Below are 17,129 nucleotides of genomic sequence, written 5' to 3'. Positions count from 1 at the left end.
TCCCAATCATGCCAAAACCAATCTGCAAACATTTTGTCCCACATTAAATGTGCTGGTTTGTAAATTGGACTGTGTCAAAATGAGTTTCTTACATATGATGATCTTAACTAACAAATTTATCTCAGCCTTTGTCTAAGCACTCATGAATATGAAATAGCTACAGCCAGGATTTGAACCTGGGACCTTCTGTCGTGTAACAGATGCTCTTCCACTGAGCTACTGGAGCAAGTACTCAAGTCCTTGTGGTGACAAAGGGCTTATGTTGCTTAGCGACTGACCATTTATATTTCCAGAAGTAGGGCTGTTTTTTTTCTCAAAACATTCTAGCCTTCAAACAGGTTAAAAAATTGTATTTGCTCTGATTTATAGCCAAAAACCCACCTAGCATCAAACAAAAGACCCAACATTATTTTGAGGTAAAAGAAGAAAAAGTATCCAAAATCAAAAGACAGCGGGTCACAACTGCAGTGGACTCATAAATAAGTGATTTTCTGTTGCCAGTCAATGTTTGCATAAATACATCCTTTCCTTCAAATACACCTGGAAGGAATTCTTTCTGGTATGTAGTCAGACTTTCAATATTAAACTTACAAAGTATCCTTTTTTGAAGCCAATGTCCTCAAGAAATCCAATAGATGTCTTTAGTGCAAAGTACACAAATATCAGATCGATCCACCAAGGTACAGACAGGGCAACATATTGGAACCTTGACTAGAGAAGATAAAGGAAATTGCACTATTCTATTTTGAATATATCTCCATAATGACATCCAAGCTTAAGTGAAGACATGAAATTGGAAATATCATTTTTAAAGCATTCATACAATACAAAAGTAAGGGTGATGGCCAAGAAGAATAATGCATCGGATCAAATGGGGATGAGAATTGCATATTAATAGATGCTACGTCTATATCTGTCACTGTTATCTTCATACTGGAAATACAACCAATATGTCAACACACATCAAAGCACATCACCTTCCAATGACGGACATTCTAAAGACAGAAAGACAATCAAGCTGACGTTTATATCTATAATGTATTATGTTGTATGGTGTGTAGCACAAATCGTATTGGTACATAGCACAGGTGCATCATTTCATCCCAATCAGCTTGTGAAAAGAAACATGAGGCAGTGTTTGGATTGGCTGTATAATGGAAGTGGCCAGCTATAATTGTTTGGTGTTATGGTGGCTGGGAAAGTTTGCTTAACAAAACAAACAGGAGACAGAGTTTGGTGTTCATAGTTAGCAGATAGCATTTTGGCTTGTCGAAAGAAACACAAGGTGTGTAAAAAGAAATAAAGGAGACAGAGTTCTGTGTTTATCTTGATCAAGAAATAATTTGGCCCAGCAAAAGAAATAGGAGACAGGTTTAAAACTCACAATCTTCAATTCACAATCTTCAACATGTTCAAACTGATCCAGTGTTGGTGAAATAAATATTGTAGAGGAAAACTAAGACATTATGGAATGGATGGGATAAAGGGGTATTTAGTAATTAATGTCAGGTGATAGTAGGTCATAACAGATTAAGCATCTGGAGAAACAAAATAAATGTTTAATATCCCTGGCCAGTTCTCATAACATACAGTGTTGAAAGCATCTCTGACATTCTTCACCAATACCAAGATTTTAGCCACTGTGGCAGTCATATTGGATTTAAGATTTGTACCATTTTCATCTAGGATGAAGTAGACATCATTAAGTCTTTTGGTGGAAAGCCGATGTAAATATGACCACTCACTAATAAGGAGCATAAATAACATTATCCAGAAGGCTACCATGGTGTCTATACTGTATGTCAAATTAGCACCATTTTCATTTAGATCCAACTAAACATTTTAAGAAATGTTTTGTGAAATCCCCATATAAACAAAGACATCATATAATTATTATGTTGAACATATTATGTGTTAGTATGGCAGGTATTAATATAATGAGTTATCTCCCCTGTTCCATCATCAGTGATGAACTTGTAAAACACGCAAAAAAGAAACAATATAATGCTTTTCAGCATTTAACATAAATGAAAAAGATATCGCTCTCATGCTATTTTTGCAAGGAATAATGTCTAATCCTTGACATAAATCATTTTTCATTTCCAGTGTCACAAGTAGTCTTCTCAATATGAAAGTTATACTCAGAGTAATTGTCTAGTACTAGATGCCAAAGTTTTTTCATAGCAAAGGATTGGCCTCACCATCATATCAAATATTTCAAACATACCATTGTTTTATGATTTTGAATCTCTGTGCATTGGAAAAAAGATATAGGGTTTTCATATAATAAAGCATTTGCATCCAATTTTTGAGATTATCTGTGAATCTGCACTAACTCTTCCAGAGAAAACTGACTGATTAGGAGGTGCACAAGACAGAAACAGCAACAAAAACACCAATCCATTCAGGATTCACTTGTACAAAGCAAATCATGTAGCTAAAAGGTGGAGCCAAATTTTATCTGCCAATAAGATGAACAAACCAAAGGACATGGAAATTAAATGCCACGGCTTTCAACTTTTTCATAACTGACAAACAAATATTTGCAAATGGTGACTTTATTTTTATGTTGGTAGCCAGTCTGTGACCATTAGACCTACTGTACTTGGGGTCTTGGGATTTGCTTCAGTTCAGGAAACATTTTGTACAAAAGTCAGGTGCTGAATAGCATAATATATTGTTATGGATACTGTTGTCGTTAACGATATAATTATTGTTGTCTCAAAAGCAATGCCTATCTCTTGACATTTACAAGAAAGTAATAAAATACAAGCAAAGGTAGTCCATGGCATAATCACGGTGACAAGTTCCATCTGACTGACCAAGACCACACAATGAATCTCAATTACAGCCTGCAGTACAGTACTTTGGAAAACTGCTATGTTGTAATATAACACAATAAACACTGGATGAGGTTTGTTAATAATACAGAACTCAAGTTGATGATGACGATTATGATGATATCCATGACAAGCAATAAATTATAGCTCAAGTTCTGCACACTTCAAACATATAATTTAGATCAAATGAATGCAGTCATCACTAAATAATACTAGCAGTATAGATGAAATAAAATTAATTACTTATTGTATTCAGTTGAATACAGCAACTGATGTAGAATATATATTGTTGATGTCATTCATGTGATTGCTGCTGATATACTTTGGAAATATTTGATTTAAAAAGGTTACTGTAGCTCCCCCTCCCTTACATCAGTATAATGTGGGATTAACATGTTAAGAATAGCAATTGATTTTATGAGTCCTTTACCAAAACCATTGTAGGGCAGGGCAAAAGGTATTTGCACATTATTTTAAAGTGGACTGAAGTCATTCCATTACTATAAATTGAAACTTATACTGTGGCTAAAGCATAGATTGAAAACTTTATATCTAGGTCTAGAGTACCATTACTCATACATACAGAATAGCGATCTAATTTTGAAAGTAATTTGTTTCAAGAGATATGTCGGATTCTGGGTTTTAAGAAAACCAGAACTACAACTGCAAGACCCCAATCAGATGTTATGGTTGAAAGAGCCAATCACAACAATGAATATGCTTTCAGCTCTTGTGTCTGATCAACAAAGAGATTAGAATGAATACGTACCTTTGGCAATGATGGCCTAGAGGTCGAAGTTCAAGAAATTACTGGAACAAGTCCATTTTTAATGACCTTTGGATGGGATATTACTTAGCCCATAGACTACTTATTAGGTCACCTTGAGAAACTGCAGTCTGAAAGTCAGAAATATAAAACGAATCAGATGAAATACATGAACTTTCCAGCACAAAAATGCAACTTTCTGATGAAAGCATGAAAAAGAATTATGATCTGATGGTCAATTTCCATAACTACAATTTAGGTAAAAAAGTATCTTGACCCCAAAAGAATAAGAGGATTGAGTCCAAATTTACCAAGACCCTGAATAGGTCCATTTAAAACCATGTCAAAACTTAATGATGTGCTATTTAGAGTACAAGAAAGCCCAGTGCACATGCCAAAGACTGGACATGATGACAAATTCAAATCAATTCATGGGTAATTTGCCACCTCTTGGTACAAGATTACTAACTACTGCATAAAACATGACATGCTCCATGGCCCACAATTTATCCGAGTTGACTGAAAGTTTATTTTGATTCTTTTATTACAATTTATTATTCATTTATTTTTTACATAAACTGCTGAGTGAAGCTTACTGAACACAAATTGCTTTCAAGCAACAGATGAAATGTAGTTTACCATCATTTTTTAAGTCTGATAATCTCAATAATTCCATAAATTTTGGTGTTACATCAGGAGATTCCATTTGCTTTGAAATGCCAATAAGTCAACAGTGTTATTGACCCCTTGGTAACATTCAGGGTAGAAATAAAAATCAATGAAATGAATAAGTTTTGTTCATTTTTGATACCCTGGATGCTTTCTATTTTTAGTAGTTTTGAGGGTGGTTTCAAACAAATGAGAGAGTCTGTGAATACTATAACAGAAAACTGTTCATGAACAATCCTTATATTTTTTGGAAAAGTATGAATTTTCTGATGTATATAAAAAACTTTATTCTTTTACTGAAATATTAACAATGCAACTGTTCAATCTATGTTATTTTTTTAACGCTTGATATACATTTATGAAAGTCTTCATGTAAGCAATATTGTTTAACAACTTGCAAACTTATGTGGAAAAGTACAATCCTCTATCCATTGGCTAGATTTGGATCAGACGTACGGCTTCCAAAGTGGTGATAAGGAAAACCAATCAGGTACAAGATCACTACACATGGATTATGTCTCTCACTCATTATTTAACATGTCGAAGAATTCAATGATATAAACCCATAAGTTTGGTTGAAACCAGATCAGATATATGGACTCCAGATAGTAACCAGCAATTGTTGATGGATGAAGACACATCATGCATGGTGGATGACACCCACTGGGCCATACCATAAATTCACTTGGCCTTATGGAAATGTTAGCTAATATCAGTTGGCAGGACCTTAATGGACTGCTAATCAAAGAAGAAATGTCATATTCTGCAGTCCCAAGTTGTGGACCATGAGGTCATACCTGTGCTAGATTACAGTCCTGCCTGAGTCAAAATATAATCCACACAAAAATGTACACCATGATTACACATCAAACTGTACACAATGATGTCATATAAATTGATAATAATAATCTAGATAACTACGCATGTATTCAAAAGACTTATATCCCTATTGCACTTTAAGTGCAATTAACCTTATATCCCAAATCATCTGAATAATACTGAATCTTGAAAGATACTGCTCCTAATTATTGTTGGGTTCCATTAAAACCAGGTAACGTTTATGTTTCATCACATTATGACCTATGTAATTTTTCCCCCTAAAAATAACAACCCAAGCCATTTTTTTTGCGTGTATGAATTAATCCAATGTTGATCGGTGACATCTGTGGATAAACCGATTTCATTTGAAAGCTGCAACACAATATTTGATGAAGTCACCATGGAACCATAAGAAGCCAACACCTGCTATGTTGGATTGTCTTCAGCCCATGTTCACCCTTCATAGCATTCTAGGGGCCAGCTGATCACCAGTATTCACCCAAGTCTTATTTTTATCTAATGCATGCTCTTTCTTTTTAGATCCACTTAAAAATGCAGGCCTGCATCTCTTCCTTCCCTTTTGAACCAATCTGTGCATCATGTGTGAATATTTGTATTATTAGATTAGTCACTAATGGTATTTGTCCAATGGATCAAGTCACTACTTTTGGAGCAAAAAAGAATGGAATTATGAGCAACTTTGCTGACTAAATTAAGGGGTGTCATTTCTTAATTTGAAGCTGAATATTTGAACATCATTTAAGCCTATCATCTTTATTATTTCAAAGAATGGTTTATATCAGATAGCTTTTAAACAAATCATTTCCTTCCTTCCAAACATGAGTTAGATTGGAAGAATGGCAACTGTTTCATTAGCATCATACTAAACTTCATCATTAGGTTGTTGTTGTGGGGTTTAACGCCATTTTTCAGCACACGATAGGCTATACATGGCGGCCAGAACACGGGAGAACCCCGGGAAGAACCACAACCCACGAGAAGCTACTGGCAAGCTTTCTCACATACCCACATTGGCCGAATCTTAGACTCGAACCCATGCAGACAGAGGTGAGATGGCAGTGATCCATAACGGACAGCGCTTTAGACCACTCGGCTACTCAGGGCCCCTCACCATTAGGTACCAACTTGCTAACTAACATCGACCACCCACACTCAGCAATAGTTGTAGAGAGTTGGCAGACCAAGGGGTCACAGCCACAGGTTTGATACTCATCCAGGCCATATAAGGATTTTTGTTTTTCTGTGTCCTTGGAAATGGCACTTAACTCCCACTTCCTCGACAATAACGTGTTCCAAATGACATGTAAAAACAATTGCCAAACCCTGTCCAAGTGTGGCAGTTGCATTGCAGAGTTGTGCTAAAGCTGAAATGGAAAGAATGGAATCACTATGAGTTATATTTCAGGACCAACAGACTGGGTAAACCAAATGGCCATATTTGTAAAGAAAACAAGTAAGCATCTCATTTTTAGTGATTCCCAAGATCTCAACCAAGCAATCAATCACAAACACTAAACCATGTAAACCACTCAGGAAAGCATGAGTATCATCCAAATGTAATGTTCAGAGGGGATAACCATAACTCACCATAAATGTTAAAGGTCAGATGGAAATAAAATGTTTAAACCATAAGCAATACTTTTGACAGGCATGCAGAAGATTTATTATTTGTTAAAGCTGTTGATAATTTGAGAGTGCAGAGATTGAGATTCATGCAAACTAGGTCAGACATGAAAATATGGTTTGCCATGTCTATTCTTTATGAAATAAGACACTTTTATCATAGTTACAGACATCATTTAATGAAAACAAAGAGAAATGTGTAGATACTCACAATCATTACAAATACAGACTGTTTTATTTAAAAGTAATTCAACAAACTGGAGGGAACTGAAAACAATACTACATCAAGTGGCAATCTAACACCAAACTGGAGGGAACTGCAAAATACTGCATTAAGTCACCAGTCGAACACCAAACTGGTGGGAACTACAAAATACTGCATCAAGTGACCAGTACAACACCAAACTGGAGGGAACTGCAAACAACACTACATCAAGCCAACAGCAACAAGTAGAACCTAATAACATTCAGAGGAAGTGTAAAAGATGTGGTATGCTAGAATGCCAGTTAGGCTTGGCTGGAGGTTTCTGTGAATCAAGTTGGTTTGCTCTGAAAAGGTATATTGTTTTATCCAGCTGATTGGTTTTGCTGTATGGTATGTTTGGTGTAAAATACTGTAGCTGTTGGAATATGTGACTGGACAGCTGGCTGGCTGGTTCCCAAGTCTGAAATAAGTGAATTGTGACCAATATTTTGGTATATGGCTAGCTACGAGTTCGTAGCCTCAATTTGATTTGTTGTGGTTGAGGCTACAAACTGATCCCATATCATGTAATTTGAGCAAAAAAAATCATCACTAAAGTCAGAAAAACAAACCGTGTAGAAATCAACTACATAAGTATAATCATGTTGTGAAAGAAGTTTGGCTTATTTTGAATTTATTAAGCCCTTACACGATAAAATAGATTGGCATGGTTACTCTAACCTTATTCTGTCCACCATGACAGATAACGCGAGACTCTCGCCGTAACCCCTTTTCTACGTAAGGCTTGCCAGACCATATTTTGGATATTCTACGCTATATTATTATCAATCAAGTGCGAATAATTGCTTCTTGGTGGAATTTCAAAGTTGCCAATAAACCGTATTTACTTTTAATGCTCAGAATTTATGATGCAATCAGCGCCAAATTTTTACTACGATTTGTTTACATTTCCAAATAAGGCGACAATGTCCTTATATGGCACACAAACAAACAAGGCTGAGAACGCAAGTAATCATTATTTGAAATAATATGGTGGACAAACTAAACGAAAATATCGGCTAAAAAAGGTAAACGAGATTTACAACTATTTCTACAATGATTTTCGATACTTCCGGTATTAAATAAGAGGACTACTCAATTTATGGGATTCTATGCAAGGAATGTGTTTAAAGTGTTATTTTTAGGCTAAAAGAGCGCCGGGTGTGAATCACACCCTGCTTGCTCCATTAACACATATATGCTCATGTTAGTACCCTGTCCACGAGGTACGAGTAAGGGTACTAATATTAGTACTAGTATATGGCATGTTCATATGGCTGGACCATCTGTTTGACAGTCATAATGACATACGGAGGATGATAAATGCCATGATTATTGGGAGGTACACACAGCAGGTCATACATCCATCTGTACACATCAAACTGTAGCTCCGCGTAGCCACACAAGTTAAATAATACACCATCACATCAGGCAAGATCATGCAAGGATGGTTTATGGATATTGTATATTCACACCTTATTGCGTGATTCTGCACCATCAGCCCCCATAGGAGGGGGTCGTGTTTGACATAGAAATGTCACAACATGTGGGACAAGCAAAAGGACTATCTCCAATGGACTCCTAAACGTGTTCCTGTTCTTTCACAGACAATCTTGACAATAAAGCCCCATTTATTAGATAGAGCATGCTCAATTCAAAATCTTGATTGGAATCATCTCTATTTCCAACCATATTAACATCTGGGGGTGGATGGTGCAACTAGCCATCCCCCATGGGACTTGTCATAGATTCTGAAGTAGGACAGAGGCTCAGTACTTTATGCCGAGAAGAAATAGATATTCCTCTTTTTTGCACTGCAACAATATATATATATATATATATATATAAAATTGAAACAAATGGCAAACATGTTGTAAACAATTCTTGCTTAGAGCAAATGCCTAAAGATAGCACCTGAGAAATTCAACCAGTGATGTATATGTTGCTGTTCTATGTCAAATGTGACGAAAATTGTTATTATAATTTTAAAAAAATATCAATAAATCCACTTACAAAAATGTGCATGCTATATAAAACATCTTTACTTAAAGTACCACCAAAACTAAAAAGAGTTTGAATTTAACACATATATTCAATACAATTAACTGGCTTGTATGGAAAATATCCCAGCTCAGAAAGCTTAAGTGAAAAAAAAATGGTTTAAATTGGATACTGGCAACTAGTGGGAAGCAAAGGGAGATAACCTGTAAGAGTTGCTTCCTTTTGTTTATATAATCTATAAAAACTGAAAAAGCTTTTGTTCCGTCTTTCTAAAAGGGCTGGATCTGCAGGAAGCAAAGACAGGTATCATAATCTAATGTGTTCAGCTATTTTCATACACTTTCCCATCATTCAAATAGCTGCACTTGTAATTAGAATTGTGTTACAATGGGTTTGGTTCCTGTCTTGACCTTAATTAAGAAGTTTATCTCAGCCTTTGTCAATGCACTGGTAACTTTGAAATAGCTACAGCCAGGATTTGAACCTGGGACCTTCTGTCTTCTAACAGACGCTCTTCCACTGAGCTACTGGAGCAAGTATTCAAGTCATTGTGATGACAAAAGGACTTTGTTGCTTAGTGGCTGAACCTTTATTATTCCTGCTCTAAAATAGCTTAAAAAACCATTCTAGCTCTGATTTATAGCAAACAAAACCTAATATATCCATTATCCCATGTCAAAAGAAAATCACAGCCCCTGCCCCCAGCATACCTCAATGCATGTGTTATCTACCATGCAACCAAAAGGGTAATTATATTTATGGTTATAAAGGTTAGACATGACTGATGTTGGTAAATTTTTCTTAGTAGCAAAAATTTTGTCATTTTTATTTCTAGGAACAACAATTTGCAAAAATAATAGACTTGTCTCTGATTATAATATTTGTAAATGTCCAGATAAATATCTCTGAAATGATATGTTCTGAGGAAATGCTTGACCATACATGACTTCTATGATTTATTTCACATCAATTATGAGCAATGGTTAATGTGATGTGATGTGATTTTGATTTTTAACATAGCTTTAACAATTTTTCAGTCATATCGCTATGATGTCTGCAATGAGGCGTTTATAGTGATGTCTAGCACTGGGGCATCATGCCGCAGACATGAAGCATGATGTCCCACCCAGTCACATTAACCTGACACCTGGCTGGCCAGTCCTAACACTAACCTCTTAATGCTGAACGCCAAGCAAGGGAGTTGTAAGTACCATTTTTTAAGTCTCTGGTATGACTGGGCCGGGGATCGAACCCACGACCTCCTGCATCCGAGGCGGACACTCTAACCAATAGGCCACCGGAGCGGTGAGCAATGGTTAATACACTATGTAATACTTCATTCTGATGGAAACATTTCCCACATAAAGCAAAATTTTGAATCAAATATGGGATGCACATGTGGGATATATGAATATTTTGCAAAAATATTATTGAATATGAACAGCAAACTGAAACCCCCCAACCTAATTCCAGACCTGCTAACCATAGCAAGAGTGTCTCAGTAAATCTGACCAGTTTTCAGTAAGGTGTAACAAAACTCTATTGTAATGTCCAAAAACATGTACTTAAAAGGTTCAGTGTTCAAAACTAATGCAGTGACAGTAAACATGTTCCACAGAAAAGTTTGTAAAGTACACATATACCTTATTTACCTCTAATACAGTTGCACAGACTTCAGTTCCAATCTTCATGCAGCTCAATGGCTTGTTCCTATGTCTGTATTTGACTAAATTCATGAAATTATTTTTTTCCATTTCACAATTTCAATTAAAGCATGTCGTACAAATTTCCAATGGATAAATAATTCAGTAAAATGGACTAAAGTGACGTGACCTGATGTCCACAACTATCTCACATATACTCATGGTAATGTTTTTTTACAAACTTTTTCCTGAAGTAATTGTACACTTTTTGTTTAACCTATTCTTCTCTTAGAAATTCAACTAGATCAGATATTAAAATATAGATGCTGTTATTACTTATGATCTATAATGATATAAGTCATTACAAATGTTTAATTAATAAAAATAATAATAAAGTAATAACAACAATACTTATGTGGTAGTTTATTATTACAAATATTTAATCAGATTATTATTATTATTATTATTATTTTTGGGGCCCCGAGTGGCCAAGTGGTCTAAAGCGCTCACCGTTACGGATCACTGCCATCTCACCTCTGTCCGCGTCGGTTCGAGTCTCAGATTTGGCTAATGTGGTTATGTGAGAAAGCTTGCCAGTAGCTTCTCCTGGGTCGGTGGTTCTTTCCGGGGTTTTTCCGGGTTCTTCCTCCACCATTAATACTGGCCGCCATGTATGGCCTATCTTGTGCTGAAAAGTGGCGTTAAACCCTACAACAACAACAACAACATTATTATTTTTAAACATGCTACAACTATGTTGAAAGGTCTACATACTTTACACTGTAAATCTTCGGCATATCTATAAATTTCTCCCACACGCTATGCAGGTCACTTAGAATGGCAGATATTTTCACCTCGACAGTCATATATATGAACTGAAAATGGCTGGATGGGAAAAAGTGCCAGGATTTCTGACCCAACCTATTACAGAGAATCAGACTGTCACTTTCTCAATCTCGCAGGAATCCCAGAAGTTGACCATCCGAGCCCTCCTGGGGTGATGCAGCACCTAATAGCCCAAGGGAGAAGGTCAGCAATATTCTCGAGTTACAAAATGGAGGAAGCGGGAAATACCTCTGTTTGTGCGGTGTGACATTTCACTGTTTACAAATGGCATTTTCCTAGTCAAGGGTAGGAAAATTGGTTTCAAACCCCACTGCCCTTTGTGAAAATGCATTAGTAAAAATCATTACAAATTCATTTCTCTGGATTACCCCTGGAAGTGCCTACAAAAGAACTTAGAATCAAGGTAGAATAAATATATGGGGTGAAAGTCCTCACAGTAAGAATGGCGACATTTTGGGATTTCCCCACCATTTATGCAGGTATAAAAATCCTGTAAATGACCGAGGATGATGCTAAGAAAGTTCCCTCATTCATGCAATGGGATTTCTAGTTAAATCGTGGCACCATGGGTGTTACCAACACCAGACATGTAACAGATGCGGTACAAAAGGTCATGCACCAAAAGAGTAAAAATCCAGCACTATATCTCACTATCTGGAAATAGCACATCAAGAAAAACATCTCCAACGACAAGGATATAAACATGGAACACAAACCTCAGTGGGAGAACTCCTCATTTTTCCCTGCAAACTTTGATGCCTAAATTATCGCTAAAGTGAAAAGAACTCTGTCAATAGAGGTTGTAGATTAAATACATTTTACACCACAGAGGGAAATAAAGTAAGTATAGTAGACTGTAATATCTTGGGTGATAAGGTAGCTGACCAGAAACCGGTCAGTCTAAAAATCAAGACAACTAATTTGACTCCCTGGGGGAATGGGGCATGGAAACTGAATGATGCTCAAATGATCTAGATTATGTGAATCTTATTCACCACAAACTATACCAATTTAGAGATGAAATAAATACAGAGTTAGCACACCATTGGGAAGTTTGAAAGAACAAATGAAGGCACTCAATTACACTGCAAAACAAGAAAATAAAGAGAGGTTGGATCAAAGAAAAATATAAAGAAATACAAAGCAAACATGGACATAAAACAGATGTCGAGAAGAGGACACAATAGCAAATGAATGAGACTGAAAACTATATAATGCAATAGGCCAAGAAAAGAGTGGGCAAAATTAATGACATAAACACAAAGAGGAGGGAAAGAGGAAAGGACAAGAAAATAGACAAGACACAGGGAAACGTGATATATTAAATGAGATAAGAAATTGAATAAACAAATATACAAATCCCAAAATATCGATCCAGAAACCATCTAAGATTATATTCAAAGCACACATTTAGAAAAATAAACCAGACCATGCCAAAAACATGTGATAATTTTATCACATGAAGAGGTATTAAAATCTATAAATGACCTATCAAGGGGAGGTAATCCCCTGGGTCAGAGGGCTTGACATCTGACTTTATATAACGTTCCCCAATAAACTGGTTAATATTCTTGAATTGCTCTACAATAATATTGTATTTAAGGATGAAATGACCAAAACTATGAGGGAGGATATAATTAATCTACAAGGGAACAGGAGAGCACCACAAAATAAAGAATTGTCATTTGCCAACCCTCCAAAACACTGATTATCAAATATTCAGTCAAGTTATTACAACTAGGTTAAAAGTATGTAGAGGTTGAATTGTGCATACTAATCAAAGTTGTGAGGAGTGGAGAGAAATATCTTAAACAATACTCTCTCAATAAAAGCAATAATAGAATTAATAGCAAGCAGAGGGGAGAAGGGAGCCATGCTCCTTTTCGACCAGGAAAAAGCCTTTGATTGAATCAGCATTGACTTCATTGTAAACAATTTATATAATGGTGGGCTTGATGAAAATTTTGTAAATGGATCAAAACCATGTATAATAAAATTACTTCAAAAATTTACATTAATGAAGCTTTGACAATGGACTTCCCAATAGAAAGATCAGTGAGACAGGGATGCCCGTTGTGAATGCTCCTGCATGTAATATCAATAGAGGCATTAAGCATAAACATTAATAATAATAACAATAAACAGGATATACAAATCCGGAATCTATTGATATACTTACAAGTATTATTATATGCAGATGATTGTGCTAATTTCATTCATGATGACTCTTCATTTAAATATTGTCAAAAAGATTGCACTGAGTTTGGGAAACTACTGGGCTCAGCCATAAACCATGATAAGACTGAAATACTTCTAATAAGGAACTGGAGTGCATACAGGTTGTTAAGGCCTACACATATAGTCAACTTACATATATTACTCAGAATACTGACCTCAATGACTCCATGCTAACAAAATCAAAGAGAAAATAATTTGCTTCATTTGGAACCTAAGACTGTACTATGTGCCTAGAAACTATACAAACCAAAGAGTGAAGGAGGTCTAGTTCTTATACACCTACCAACTATATGTCACTACCACATGTGATTCCTGCACCTCCTAGCAGGATTTAGTTAAATTTTTCTTAGATAGGTTTTGAAATAAATAAATAAAGACAACTCTTAGAATGATTTGCTCCTTTTATAAAGCTAGTCCTCACATATACACAAGGGATATAGGCAATAATAATAGCACCACGCACACACATCCATCCCAGGCAAGGATCACAAAATATAGTTAAAGACATAGAAACCAGCCCCGGGAAATACGAGCCTTATGAAACAAAGCTGGGTTTGAGCAGCTGAGAGAACCTTAATTCAAAATTAAATGAAAATTCTTCTCAAAATTCTTTTTGATTTTTTTCAACAAGACACACAACAAACGACTAAGAGGTGAAACAAACATACATAAAAGCCTTCAAAGCTTTCAGGCAAAGGGTTCCTCTCAAAGCTAGCCACCTTAATCACAGGTGGAGGATGGAGAGGGGTCCATACCAATAAACATAACTAAGCTGCGATTAACTATTTGGTAGCTATTTCTTAAAGAATGATGACATTTTATGCTGCCTTGTTGGAATAATTTGTATTTTCATCTCTTACTGCCTCCCAGACAATGCTTTACTATTTTTACAGTGGCACCATATTCACCAGCATTCTTACTTACTGAGTGTAAGGTGGCAGTGTTCCCTTCTCCAGTAACCAAACATCCAAGATTCCCCCAAGGGTACAGAGTGTATGAAATAAGGCTCAGTTGTGCAAGATTTCAGATGGACATCGTTTATGTTCTCAGTCATCTATCTCCTTTCAAAATAAAAATTTGTGTGTAAATTCCAATATTACAGGAATAAAAATACACAATCAACAAAAACAATGCAAAATGCTGCAACATGCAACAAACTTTATAAAAGTTTCCAAGTCATACCAAGAATTAATGAAAGAAAATGAACTATTCAGTAACACCTAGGTTCTCAAATCAATCATAGCAAAACATAAATTGTATTAATTGGACATTTGAAAGGAAACCACCCCATTCTAACCCCAGACAAAAATTTAAATTAAACTAAGAGCACATTGACTCTATTTTGGCAAAAACTGCAAATACATAAAGTACTTATGAATAATAAATAACTAAAAAACATACACAAGCATGGGATTACAGACATATCAATGTGCTAGACAGAATACAAATTACCACAACATACTTTTATAGTAGCATATGGTATGAATGTGACATAAGAGACTTTGAAATATATCAATAAAACTAAAAAGTTAATAAATGAAATATATCTATAAAATTGAGAAGTTAATAATAAACTATATATGGACTAATAAAATCCACCAACTTGAAAAAGCAAATCTAAATATAGAAAAAATTGAAGGAGGGGTAAAGTTACACAATCTCATATGCAGACAACCAACCACACACATAAATAGAATTAAAAACATGCAAAACAATGAAATACTGCAAACCCATATAAAGCCTTATACATGGATTGGTTTGAACTAATTCTAAATAAAATACCTGAAATTTACAGAACTAAGCACATAATCAAAACCTTGAGGGCACCACAATTAAAGTACTGAATCACAGACATGATAATGGAAAATGAATACGACAGGTACCAATATATGTTAAAGAAACAACACCATAAAAAAAATACACCCATTGCCATATTGGAAAATTATAACACCTATGATGCATGTTGGACAGGAACAAGCATATAGGAAAAAAATAATTTTAAAAAATTCCTTCCATGCCAGGTATGCAAAAACCAGAAACAGACAATAAATATCATATAACATTACACTGTCAAAAATTCAATCAAGAAACAAACAAAATCAAACAAGCAATAATGAACCACCTACGAACAGTAAATAATAACAATTTACTATATACAGAAAAAATTAAGAGAGTTCACATATCACATTATAAACACTAGGAGAGAAACTTTTGGAATGGCGTAAACACATATACAATACAAACACATATGGGAAGGCAACACCTGTTACTAACATACCTTAAAAGGGGCTGACCAATCCATCAAACAAAAGGAGTTATACGAACCACTAAAACATTATAAAACTATATTTCACAATAAAGAAGCACACTAAGCCCTTTATTCTCACAACTTTTACAAAACAATAAAAAGCAAAGGCAGAAAGGAAAAATAGGATATACTCCCCAAACTTGGGGAATCCCTGAAAAGGACATCTCACCCCCACCCTCTGAAAAAGAAATTCTAAACAAATCTTAAAAAATCTAATACCACACCTGCCAACCCTGACGAGTATGGCAGTTGATTTTTGTCCGTAAGTTTTACCAGTTTTCAGTAAGGTGTAACAAAATATCAGTTACTGCTAGTGTGAAACTGGAAAACGTAATTAAAAGTTCGGTATTCGAAACATGCAGCGACGATAAACATTATGTTCAACTGAAAAGTTTGTAAAGTACACGTAGACTGTATTTACCACTAGCACATTTGCACAAACTTTAGTTCCAAACCGTATGCACCTCAATGGCTTGTTACTGTCTCTCAGCTTGACGTAATTGTTGGAAATTCTTTTTCCATTTCACAGGACGACGGCAATCATATCTCCCACCACGAGTCATATTCAAACTGGCATGTGATGTCCAATAAGCATAACTGTGTCCCTTCTAGCTTTTTTTTCACAAGAATATGAATATCCCTTTTCTTCTTCTGTGTTGATTATTAACACTTTTCATTAGGCTTATTTTCCATCTTAAACAGGCATTGCTTGCTTGACGACATTTTTAAAACAATTCTATAATCAACAGTTTGATCATGCAGACGCTTCATATGAACAAATAGGTGCAATTTAAAGCGTCTGAGGTGCCACGTTAAAGTTAGTCTGATTCCCTCACTAATTTCACTAATTCTAATATGAAATCCAAATCCAAACCAACCACAGATGAACAAATTTTCTAGATTTTTTGGCAATGATCTTTTCTCCATAGTTTTTGCTTTTATGCCATAAGTCTGTATTTTATGGGTAATTTTCGTAAGACTTACAGCAAAATCATAAGGGTTGGCAGGTCTGTAATACACAATGAAAAACAAAAACTTGTTTTTCTTTTTCAAATTTAACAAGTATTTTTTAAACAATATAATGCAAAGGAAGGGAGGAAAAAGAAGGTAT

General features: G+C 35.3%; 1 long non-coding RNA gene across 1 annotated transcript in view; it reads right to left on the bottom strand.

Moving 5' to 3' along the window:
- Nucleotides 1-16,744, bottom strand: part of LOC149790480 (uncharacterized) — a 32,428-nt gene extending 15,684 nt beyond the window's left edge. Inside the window, exons 1-3 of the long non-coding RNA XR_016423620.1 lie at nucleotides 16,440-16,744; nucleotides 14,635-14,771; nucleotides 3,610-3,737 (exon numbers count right to left, since the gene is read on the bottom strand). This is a non-coding gene — a long non-coding RNA (uncharacterized LOC149790480). The remainder of the gene's footprint in view (nucleotides 1-3,609; nucleotides 3,738-14,634; nucleotides 14,772-16,439) is intronic.
- Between the last annotated feature and the right edge of the window lie 385 nt (nucleotides 16,745-17,129).

The sequence above is a fragment of the Sinohyriopsis cumingii genome, chromosome 10 (assembly GCF_028554795.1).
Source record: "Sinohyriopsis cumingii isolate HCF-2022 chromosome 10, ASM2855479v2, whole genome shotgun sequence".
NCBI classification, from domain to species: Eukaryota; Metazoa; Mollusca; class Bivalvia; order Unionida; family Unionidae; genus Sinohyriopsis; species Sinohyriopsis cumingii.
Note: the sequence above shows the minus strand (reverse complement) of the source record. Positions and strands in the feature narration are given on the sequence as shown.